The following is an 11,757-nucleotide window of genomic DNA, read 5'->3' as shown; positions in this document are numbered from 1 at the left end:
AAAGAGATCATCTAAAAAGAAAATCCAGAAATCACAATGTATGATTTTTTTTAATGATTTATTTATGTGATACTGACTGGGAAATAGGTGGTTCCCCAAAATCTCACAATACATGGCCACGGTCATCCTCTCCTGAATACAGTGGAGTCGTCCTGTCCCATGTGCAGAAAAACACCCTCAAAGCATGATGCTTAACAGTGGGGATGGTGTTCTTGGGATGGAACTCATCACTTGTCTTCCTCCAACCACGGTTAGCGGAATTATGACCAAGAAGTTCCATTTTGGTCTCATCAGACCACAAAACTTTCTCCCATGACTCCTCTGTATAATCCAAATGGTCATTTGCAAACTTAAGACGGTCGTTGACGTGCTGATTTAAGCAAGGGAACCTTCCGTGCCATGCATGATTTCAAACCACGACATCTTAGTATATTACCAACAGTCACCTTGGAAATGGTGGTCCTACCTCTTTTCAGGTCATTGACCAAGTCGTGGAGTCCTAGGGTGATTCCTCACCTTTCTAAGTGTCATTGAGACCCCACGAGGTGATACCTTGCATGGGGCTCCACTCCGATTGAGATTGACTGTCATGTTTAGCTTCTTCCATTTTCTAATGATTGCGCCAACAGTGGACCTTTTTTCACCAAGCTGCTTGGCAATTTCTCCGAAGCCCTTTCCAGCCGTGTGGAGTTGTACAATTTTGTCTCTGGTGTCTTTGGACAGCTCTTTGGTCTTGGCTATGTTACATGTTTGAGACTTACTGATTGTATGGGGTGGACAGGTGTCTACGCAGCTAACGACCTCACACAGGTGCATCTAATTCAGGATAATATATGGAGTGGAGGTGGACTTTTAAAGGCGGACTAACGGGTCTTTGAGGGTCAGAATTCTAGCTGATGGACAAGTGTTCGTATACTTATTTGCAGCTGTACCCCACAAATGAATCGGGATTTATGGATTTTTCTTTTTAGATTATCTCTCTCACATTGGACATGCATCTACAATGAAAATTTCAGACCCCTCCATGATTTCTAAGTGTGAGAACTTGCAATATAGCAGGGTGTTCAAATACTTATTTTCTTCACTGCATGGCCACGATATAGATACAACATGGGCACAAAATGCCACCTAACTAGTGTATCACAAATTCACCTGTCCATATTTTTCTGTAGAACTTTTCTTTCGCTACTTACTGAAAAATTCACCTATTTGCAGCTTTCACGTATTTTGTGCTCTTTCCATAATGCCCTTGTATGCCACAAAATGGCACCAAAGTCCTGGCTCATGGACAAGTAGTAACTGGGAGGAAGTACAGCAGTTTGCTACTCACAAATTCACCTCTTCAGTTTTTTTTTTTTTTTTTTTTTTTTCTGTGGAACTCATCCCAAGCTAATAGCTGAAAACACATTTTTGCAGTTTTGGGGCTCTTTCTAAAGTGCACTAAGATGTCACAAGATGGCACCAAAACCCTGGCTAATAGTAAAGTACAGTATGTTGAAGTATGGCATCCCAATAGTTCTAAGATCTTTGGATGTCATGAGGAGCTCGGTTTAGCCTGGGTTGTTACTGGGAGTCTGTGCCGTTTGTACTTGCACAGTGTAAGTGCACTTGCCGTGCATTTTTATTTCAAAATAAAATGATGTACAAGCCATTTATTTTTAAGGGTAAAGTTGTAGGATGCCTTTGAAATGATATTTAATTGTTTTGGGGTCATAGTTTGTAATATAGTTACAGTTTTAAAAATGTGTTGCGGCAGCCTAAAATATTTTTGAGGCAGCAGTTACTAAAGGTTTCCTCAATTTTCGGATGGGCTCCAACTTACTGTAATTTATGGCCACAAAACACACATGTGCGTGTGTTTTTTTAATCATTCTTGTCAACAGCTTCCGGTGGATCATGTTGGGAAGCAAATGGAGCCCACCTTGGCCTTTACAGCGGAGAAGGTGCACTTCATTTGGTTACCCAACTGTCCAGGAGTGAGATTTAAATTATTTATGTGTTTGTCTGCACAATTTGACCGTTTTCTGTATGTGCATGATCCCACCCCCCAAATTGTCTGTGGCTCCGTACAATTTTTTCCTTTTTTGACATTACCTTTTCTTTTTTTCTTTTTTCTTTTGCCTCGTCATAAAGTATGTATTTCCTCCTCTGTGTGTATATTTATCGTAGTTGTCTATTTGAAAATGTTTTAAAAAGGCAGCAGGGTATTTTTCGTTGTGGTTGATATTTCTTTTCGTTTTTTTTTTGTTCGTTTTTGTTTTTAACTTTCCAGACGTGGCACTTTTTTTCCTTTTATGGACTAAAAAATAACAAAAACGTAATAGTTCACACACAATCTTCATGCTCATGTTAGCTTTTTAGTGCGACTGTCATCAAGAATGCATTAAGTACATCAGTAATGTCATTACTTTTTTTGAAATAGCCAATGAAAAGCAAGGCTGTATACGATTTTTTTACATTCATATATTGTATTTATTTGTAATTGTGCTTTTGTTTCCATTTTTGTGGTTTTCACAAAACAGAAATGAAGAAAAGTAAACAAATAGAAGATAATTGCATTCCATTCTGCAGCGACCTTCGCAGCAATAACATTTCTTTTTATTTTGAAATTTCTCAACCAAATTTACCACTTCCTGTTGACTTTGACTTGATTTGGTCACGCCATGGAAATATTCCATCCAATTTGTTTTTTTTTTAATTGACAGTTTGTGTTGTAGTTTTTTTTTTTTACAAGTATATTTGGGAGCAACAATACATTTTTGCTTATTTTTACAAAACTTGGTGAGGTCAAGATGTTGTCGCCATCTTGGAAATCAGACGAATAAAATAGAAATTCGTGTCAGTTACATTTCTGTTATTTTACTTAAAATATAGTTTTCAATTTTTGGTTACATAAAAGGATACATTTTTATTTTAGTGATAGTAATGTTATGTGAGTATATCAGTTTCTTGTATTATTATTATTATCATTGCTTGCGAGATCTGTAAAAATGTTTTTCAACAGTCTTAATTATTTTTTTAAAACCAATGACATTACTGTGCATGTGCACTTAAAATAAGTCTTTTAAATTCAGCAAATTCAAACATGTACCTCGGTTGCACGTGATTAAAAGACTGTATGTCAAACTTTAGTACAATATATTTTTAATGATTTCCGAAGAATTGAAGGGAAATAATTGCAGTTTACCACAATTTTAATCATGTGCAAGCGAGAAAGATCATTTTTTCTTTTCATCTTGCGCGTGTGGGTGTTTGTGGTCTTTTTGGACAAGCACTGATGTACTTATTGTCAAAGCATATTTCTACTGTGTTAAATTATAACTCGAGATTTATACAAGAAAATAATAACGATAATAAAGTGTGTTTGATTGATTTTGACACGTTTAATTAATCCTGTGCCCATATTAGTAAGCGCACTCACGTGTGTGTGCGTGTGTCTGTGTGTGCGTGTATCCACGCGTGCGTCCATGGGTGTGTGATTTGAATATTATCAATGGATTTTATTTTATGTTTTACGTTCCGTTTTTAGTATATGTTTTTCGTATATAGCATAGACATATGGTGGAATAATAATATCAACATTTATTTTTTTTATTTTTAATTGCTTTGTTTATGTATTTTTAAATGTTTCACTGAAGTAGTTTTGATTAGGTCAAACGGAAGTAAAAATAATTTAATACAAATGTTGCATTTCGGTGCCACGGTGGATCAGCTGGAAAGCGTTGGCCTCACAGTTCTGAGATGCTGGGTTCGATCCCGGCCGGCCTATGTGGAGTTTGGACGTTCTCCACGTGCCTGCGTGGGGTTTCTCCGGCACTCGGGTTTCCTCCCACATCCCAAAAAACATGCAACATTAATTGGACACTAAATTGCCCCTAGGTGATTGTGAGTGTGATTGTTAGCCTCAACGTCCCCTGCGATTGGCTGGCAACCAGTTCAGGTTGTACCCTGCCTCCTGCCAATTGACAGCTGGGATAGGCTCCAACACTCCCCGCAACCCTTGTGGGGGTAAGCGGCTAAGAAAATGGATGGATGGATTTTGCATTTCATTTGAATTTTCCTTCATTGCAATAACTTTAGAAATAGATATATCATGAAAAGTTTAAAAAAAAGTAAAATGTGTCACCACACGGACGTCACTATATCTCAAATAGTTGTACAACAATATGTCTGAAGTTTTTTTTTTTTTACAATAATAATGTTATGTAGGCCTGTGTATAAAGTTGTAATTGTTTTAGCAAATCTTTGTACCGTGCGTGTGCGTGTTCGGATTAAGCATTTTCTTGCTTCAGGGATTTAATGAGGCCCCCCTGAGGGCTCCTGTCACTCCGCTTTAGCCTGAGGAGCATGATGTTGGGGGTCTATTCGGAGGGTCCGGGGCCAAAGGGGCCAACATGCCCCGCAGGGGTCCGGGGGGGCTCCGAGTGTCGCTGTTGTGGATTGAGACGTTCGAATCCACTTTGGTCGTGAAACCGCTCTCTTCGTGGACGCCACAATTTGTTATCAACCCGTCACATGGCACAAGAGTTCGTGGTTATAGCCAATCGGATCACTCCGTGTTTCTCAACCTGGTGGAGGTCTTTTGATATGATTTCTTTTTCAAATCAAAGAATAATTTTGAGTGTTTTTTTAACGTTCCAAAAATAAAGCATCAATATGATGGGGGTTTTAAATTGTGTTTGTGTGCGTGCATGTGCGCGCGCCCGTGTGAGAAATGGTCGACACATTCTTTTTGGCGTATTTGTTCAAGTTGATCCACTTTAAGTCGCCCTTTCCTCATTTTGTCTTTGATGGGGGGGACAAGACACTTTTGAGTCAAATGTAAAAAAGTGATAAAAAGTTCGATTTTTGAAAATCATCATTGGTTGCAGAAGATCGAAATGTTAAAAGTACGTATATTGTTGGTCGTTTTCAAGGAAAAGATTATCAGTTTTTCACATTTTAATCATGAGCCACTCAAAATTAAATACTTTATTCGGTGGATGTAAAACGAATTTAAGAAATGTTAAAGAAATAAATACATATTTGACGTAATGTGGACCTTAAACCACGTGTTTCCCTTTTAACTAATCTATTTAATTCATTTATACCATAGGTTTAAAAAAAAATCAACCAACTATCGTTGCAGTTTAGTAGAACAATTAATAAATAAATTCATAATATTTGGGTTCATCCATCCTTCCATTTTCTTTGCCACTTATCCTCACGAGGGTCGCGGGGTATTTGGATTTGTATGAACATAAAAATCCTGATTACTTGTATTGGTGTTGTTTGTTTTGATTTCTGAGGATTTATGACAAACTGCTCCTCAGGGAGAGCGAGTCAGTCATTTTCAGCCATTGTTTAACTTGTTGACAGTAAGTTAAACAATGGAGAGGCCCTGTAGCTCAGTGGTTAGAGCACTGGTTTGATAAACCAGGGGTTGTGGGTTCGTATCCCACTGGGGCCTCCACTCCCTGAGAAGGGTTGCTCAGGAAGGGCATCCGGCGTAAAAAAAAAAAAAAAAAAAAAATTGTGCCAAACATATGTGCGTTCATCTGAGATGACACGCTGTGGCGACCCCGAAAGGGACAAGCCGAAAGAAACTGCTGTTTAACTTATTGACAGTAAATTTTCCACATTCACTATAGTCGTTGAAAATATTTAATGATTTATAGGTCACGTTTAAACTGCCATGCATACAATCAATGGAGACTTGCATGTCCAGTGCAATTATTATTAATTATTATTGTTATTGCAGTGGGTTTTAGTAATCATTTCATTGTTTATGCGCAAAGAAACATCCAAGAACTTGAGAATTGTTGTCAATTAAGACGAAACCTGAGGGCTGCCATTAAGAGGTGCGACCCCTTTAAGAGGCCCCACAAAAGCTTCAGTTACCATGACGACGTCACGCTGAAAAGTGGCAGAGCCCTGATTGTTAATGTTGTTGCTTTTGTGTGTGTTTGTATTTGTGTTGACCAAAACTAACGTACCACGGAAGATATGCAAATGCCGTATATATTTTTTTTTGCTGGGGAGCATTTTTGTACGCTTTTGGCATTGAGATAATCAGACGCCCGTCTGATTATCTCAATGCCAAAAGCGTACAAAAATGCTTTTATTTCTGCAACATTTTAGCTTTTTTTAAAATGTATTTCATCCGTTTAACATTAGGAAAAGTTTCCAAACGAAAGCATGGGCACTGTCCAAATAAATACACGGAAATCCTAATATGGTTTATTTTTTTAATCAGAAGTCAAAGTAAAAAAAATAATGATAGTGGATAGAATGAATAATTTGGAGATAATTGGCGAGATTTTAGACCCCAACAATATAAACTAAAAATACAAAAATATTAACAGTATTACCACTGTACATACATGAATGAAAAATCAAAAACACGCAACTCTTTCCCCCCAAGCGTTTGTTTTTGTTGTTTTTCGAAAACGCTGTGAAGATGTTGACTTGCTTTACATCGACCTGCGACGACGAGACCTTTGCGGGCCCGGAACCATCTTGATGTTGCTCTTCTGATCGCGAATCCCTGGGGGGGGGGGGGTGACCACCCGGAAGTAAAGATGGACCCGGAAAGACAAATGTGACCAGCTGAGGATGTGGGGTGGAACAATCCCCCCTTGCCCAACTAACCATTGTCGATTCCATTTAAAAAAAAAAAAAAAACAAAAAAACACCTAAATTCAGCTTCGATTTTTAAAGTTGTTCTAGTATTGTTTTAATCACGTTTTGTATTCATTTCCAAAAATCTATTCAAAACTGTACAAGTGTTTGTTTTTTAATGTAGTTTTATCTTTGGATTTTTCCATGAAAATTGAAGTCCTTGTATTTATATTTAGAGTTTATTGTTTTGACAACACTTTACATTCAGCAATGTCGCGTAGTAATGTAAACGAATTTTTACCTTACAAATGTACTTTTTATATTGTATTAATTTCTTTCGAATGGATATGCATTGTCGAATCAAATAGTAAGTTTCTTTCGGAGTAAATTTGTCTACAACTCCCTATGCCGTTGAATAGAAGGGTCCATATTTTATTTTTGCAAGTTACAGTACAAGTATTTTGGTTCAAAGGCAGACTACAGTAAAAGAACAATTGTGTTGCATTTGCCTTTAGAGCGCCCCCTACAAGTCATTTTCGTGGCCTACCATGTTTTAAAAATGCGATATATTATTGATGACGTTTGAATTTTAAAGTTCACTTACGGTGAAAGAGAACTTGGTGTGCAGGGGTGGCCACTTTTGTCTACATAAAAAAAGAAAAGACAAGAAAAGAAAAGTCAGCTGAAACAAAGATTTGTAGATTTTGGAACATCAAAGCCAAAGCGTGCAACTCAGAAAAAAACGATGGTAAGTGAATGAGTGAAGCGTGCGCGTGCCCGTGCGTGTGCAGGGGGCGGGGGGGGGGCGATTGGTGGGCTTGCTAGCGTGCAAAGAGATACGTCTCTCTATTTGGGCATCTTACATAAGAGCAACTGTAATCTCTTATATAAGCACCGAGAAGAGTGAAATGCACTGAAGCTAAATTGGTGCAGTCACTGTTTCTTTTTTGTTTTTTTTTCTCTTCAAATCCCAACTGTTTCATCATCATCACATTCAAATATCTGATTGACATGCAAACCTGTCCATAAGCAGTGTTGGCGGGCGGGGGGGGGGTTGCTTTCGAAATGTTGTTCAAATTACACTCCTGAACGTGTAATTTCAATTACTTTCTAAATTCATTTGGATTATTTTTAATTTTGAATGAATGAATCAACAGGACCCTTGGATGCTTCAGATTTAAAAAAAAAAAAAAAAAAGGGGGGGGGGTGGGTGATGAAGACCATAGAATCTATGGCACAGATCATTATTTTGGAATTAACCACATATTTGTTCTTGACACAAATCATCCAGTGACGAGAAAACATGATGAATGTGTGTGTGTGTGTGTACAACATGATACCATGTTGACCTAATGACAAATGTGCACAATTTGGAACTGAGAATCACATCAAATTGTACAAAATAGACCAATGGTCAGCAACCCAAGGGCAGCAGGTAGCCCCCAAGGACCATCTAAGTAGCCTGGAGGCCCATTCTAAAAGTTGCTCACAAGTGATCGAATCCACTTGATGTCCACATTTCATCAATTATGCCAGAGTTTTTCAGTATCTCTGGAAATTTAAATGGGAATCCCACACCGGAAATACCCCAACCGGAAACCAGAAACAGCACGACCAAAATGAAAACGGTATCATTGGAAGCCACAAATCCCCAACAGGAAGTTCTGATCCGACCCCACCGTCACACACCTGTTGTAGACATGTTGGAGCAACTTCAGACGGGAATCTTAGGGAATAGACAGGCCCCCAGTACACCCCTCAGATGGATTTGATATTGTTTTGCACTTTCAGGCAACCGTAAATTTTGTCATCCTCAATCGTAAACCGAGAACAGAACATTCTCCGAAGAGTTGACCTGTCCAAAAGACGAAGTATATTCCTGTCCCCATTCCCTATTTCCGTGCCTCATGGGTGGTCTCAGTATGTCAAGAAAGTGAGAAGTACATCCATCCATCCATCCATCCATCCATCCATCCATCCATCCATTTTCTTTGCTACTTATCCTCACGAGGGTCGCGGGGAGTGCTGGAGCCTATCCCAGCTGTCAACAGGCAGGAGGTGGCGGACACCCTAAACTCATGAATTAATGTTGTATGTTTTGGGGATGTGGGAGGAAACTGGAGTGCCCAGAGAAAACCCACACAGGCACGGGGAGAACAGGCAAACTCCACACAGATCGAACCCGGGTCCTCAGAACTGTGAGGCCAACGCTTTACCAGCTGTACCACCGTGCCACCCCTGAGAAGTACATCTCTGTTGTAAATTGTCCCAATAACTCGTGAAAGGCATTTCTGCACATGGATATTCTTGACCTGATGCGCTCATGTCACGTAATTTAAACATTTGTTTTCACGTTCATTTACAAATTACGGCCAGGGCTCACATCATTACATGATGCAGTCATAAAAATGTCATATACTTGAGTATTTGAAAAGAAAGTACTTTTGTACTCGAAAATACTTACCTGTCGTCGTCGCAGCACACGCTTGACTCAGGTGAAGGGCGCCAAGGAGTTGGCTCTGTACTTTACATTTGGGATGAGGCTGCCTTTTGAAAATGTATACACTGATTAAGATTTATAGAAATACAGTGTTGCATATTGATACTTATGTTTATTAATTAAAATGAGAGCTCATTAAATAGTCATTTGAGTACATTTATATCAGAAGTCTGTTTGAAACTGTTAGCGCGTTGCTTCATCTAAGTGAACGTTCCAAAAAATCTATCCAAATTTTAATAAGCAAACTGTTCAAATGTCAATTTCCATTTGTGTTCTGAATCTTTTCAAAAATTCAGACAATCTAAGAGATTGCAGCACTTCAAGGTTATATTTGGAAAAATATGTCATGTTTTAGATCTTCTTCTTCTTCTCAAACACTGTCACTCAGGTTTTTATGACTCAGGCTAAAGATCAGACAAAACCCATTTGAAAATGAACTTGGTCTGAAGTCAAATCCCAAGGGAACGCATCTTTGGACTCGATGACAAGCGGGTGCATACTTGGACCAAATGATTGGAGGAGGCAATGTCGGAGCTGACCGAATAAGTTGGGAATGCGTTCAGCTTCAACTCTACTTATCGACTTGAACGGAAGGATTTTCAGAAGACCGAAGTCCAAATGATTCAGGTCTATCTGTGGGTGGAGTGCAGAGTAGTGGGAGATAAAGGCAGGAGAGATTGGCAGCCGTCACGTGGGGCTCGAACAAAAGTGTGTGTGTGTGTGTGTGTGTGTGTGTGTGTGTGTGTGTGTGTGTGTGTGTGTGTGTGTGTGTGTGGTGTGTGTGTGTGTGTGTGTGTGAAGTAGGGGGGCAGGAACGCTTTTGCGATTCTGACCCGACATCCCGTGTCTGTCCCGCCTGCTTCGAGAGGGGGACTTGTTTATCAGCCGTGGGTGGGCGGGGGTCTGTGTCACATTGAAGTCACAGTTGCGCTGACAACTTCATCTGACATCATGACGGCGACACAATAGCACCATCAAGACCACAAAAGTTGAAAAGATATGGTTCTACAAGGATGGTGTTTGACTGGGTAAAAAGATACTTGAGAGACAGACAGCAGGTTTTGTCACTCGGGGACAACACAGCAGTATGTGTACAACTGTTGGGTGGCAAAAGGGTCAGTTTCAGGTCCTAAATTGTTCGTTTTGTACATAAATGACACGGAGTATCAAAAACATGAAAGTTTACTTCATTTGCAGAGGATACAAATGTCTTTTCTGTGTTGGGGAAAATCTGTACCAGCTTTCAGACGGCATTGGAGAAATTACTAATTTAAAGCAGTTGTTTAGCTTGAATATACAGTGAAGAAAATAAGTATTTGAACACCTATAACAACAACACCTGCTATATGGAAGCTAAATGGAAGACGCGAAACATGATGGTCAATCTCAATCCGAGTGGACCCTCATGCAAGAGATCACCTCGTGGGGTCTCAATGATCCTTAGAAAGGTGAGGAATCAGCCCAGGACTACACAACAGGAATTGGGCAATGACCTGAAAAGAGCTGGGACCACCGTTTCCAAGGTGACTGTTAGGAATACACAAAGAGGTCATGGTTTGAAATCACGCATGGCACAGAAGGTTCCCCCTGCTGAAACCAGCACATGTCAAGGCCCATCTTAAGTTTGCCAATGACCATTTGGATGATACAGAGGAGTCATGGGAGAAAGTTTTGTGGTCAGATGAGACCAAAATGGAACTTTTTGGTCATAATTCCACGAACCGTATTTGAAGGGACAACGAATGATGAGTTCCATCCCAAGAACACCATCCCTACTGTGAAGCATGGGGGTGGTAGGATCATGTTTTGGGGGTGTTTTTCAGAACGACTGCACAGTATTAAGGAGAGGATGACCGTGGCCCTGTATTGTGAGATTTTGGGGAACAACCTCTTTCCCTCAGACAGAGGATTCAAGATGGGTCGTGGCTGGGTCGTTCACGAAATTTATCCTGTTTAAAAAATCTAACTTATAAAGCTTGATGGAAAACGTCCATTTTCAACAATAAACACAGAAGCCATTTTTTTAGCATGATTTCAGATGGCAAATCCACACATTAATTAGGTCCAATAAAAACTGTCAAAAAGCAAAACAAACGCTTGACTATAAATTATGGCACATTTTGTTTTTCTCACTTGTAGTACCATCTTAGTTATTGTGTGGAAGTGAGTGACACTTACAAAGCAACTTGCAACCATCACACATCCTGTAAAGGAGAGAAATCGTCCCGCTGCTCACGGTGGGATTTAACCAACACACCAATGCAGTTTTTATAGACCTGGTCAGATGCAAAACTGCAATAATTGTGTGCAAAGCAAGAAATTTCAAAAATGTTTTGTGACAGGAGCTGGGTAAATATGCATCAAGAGACAAATAAACGTTTTTTTGGGGGGGGGGACAAAAAACAATGCGTTTCTATATCAAAAGAGTTTGTTTATTTCAGTGCATGGGGTAAACTATAAAATCAAAACTTAATAAATAAATACACAATGAAAAATGTTTGTTGCATTATATGTGTACGGCATGTGGAAAACCAGCATATAATTCTATGTTGACCTCATGGCAAATTTAGACAATAACACTTCACATAACATCCAAATATAAACGTTTCATCAAAAGTTCACAAATTAAGACAAAAACTGTTCAAAAGCTTTGATGT

The sequence above is a fragment of the Syngnathoides biaculeatus genome, chromosome 3 (genome assembly GCF_019802595.1).
Source record: "Syngnathoides biaculeatus isolate LvHL_M chromosome 3, ASM1980259v1, whole genome shotgun sequence".
NCBI classification, from domain to species: Eukaryota; Metazoa; Chordata; class Actinopteri; order Syngnathiformes; family Syngnathidae; genus Syngnathoides; species Syngnathoides biaculeatus.
Note: the sequence above shows the minus strand (reverse complement) of the source record.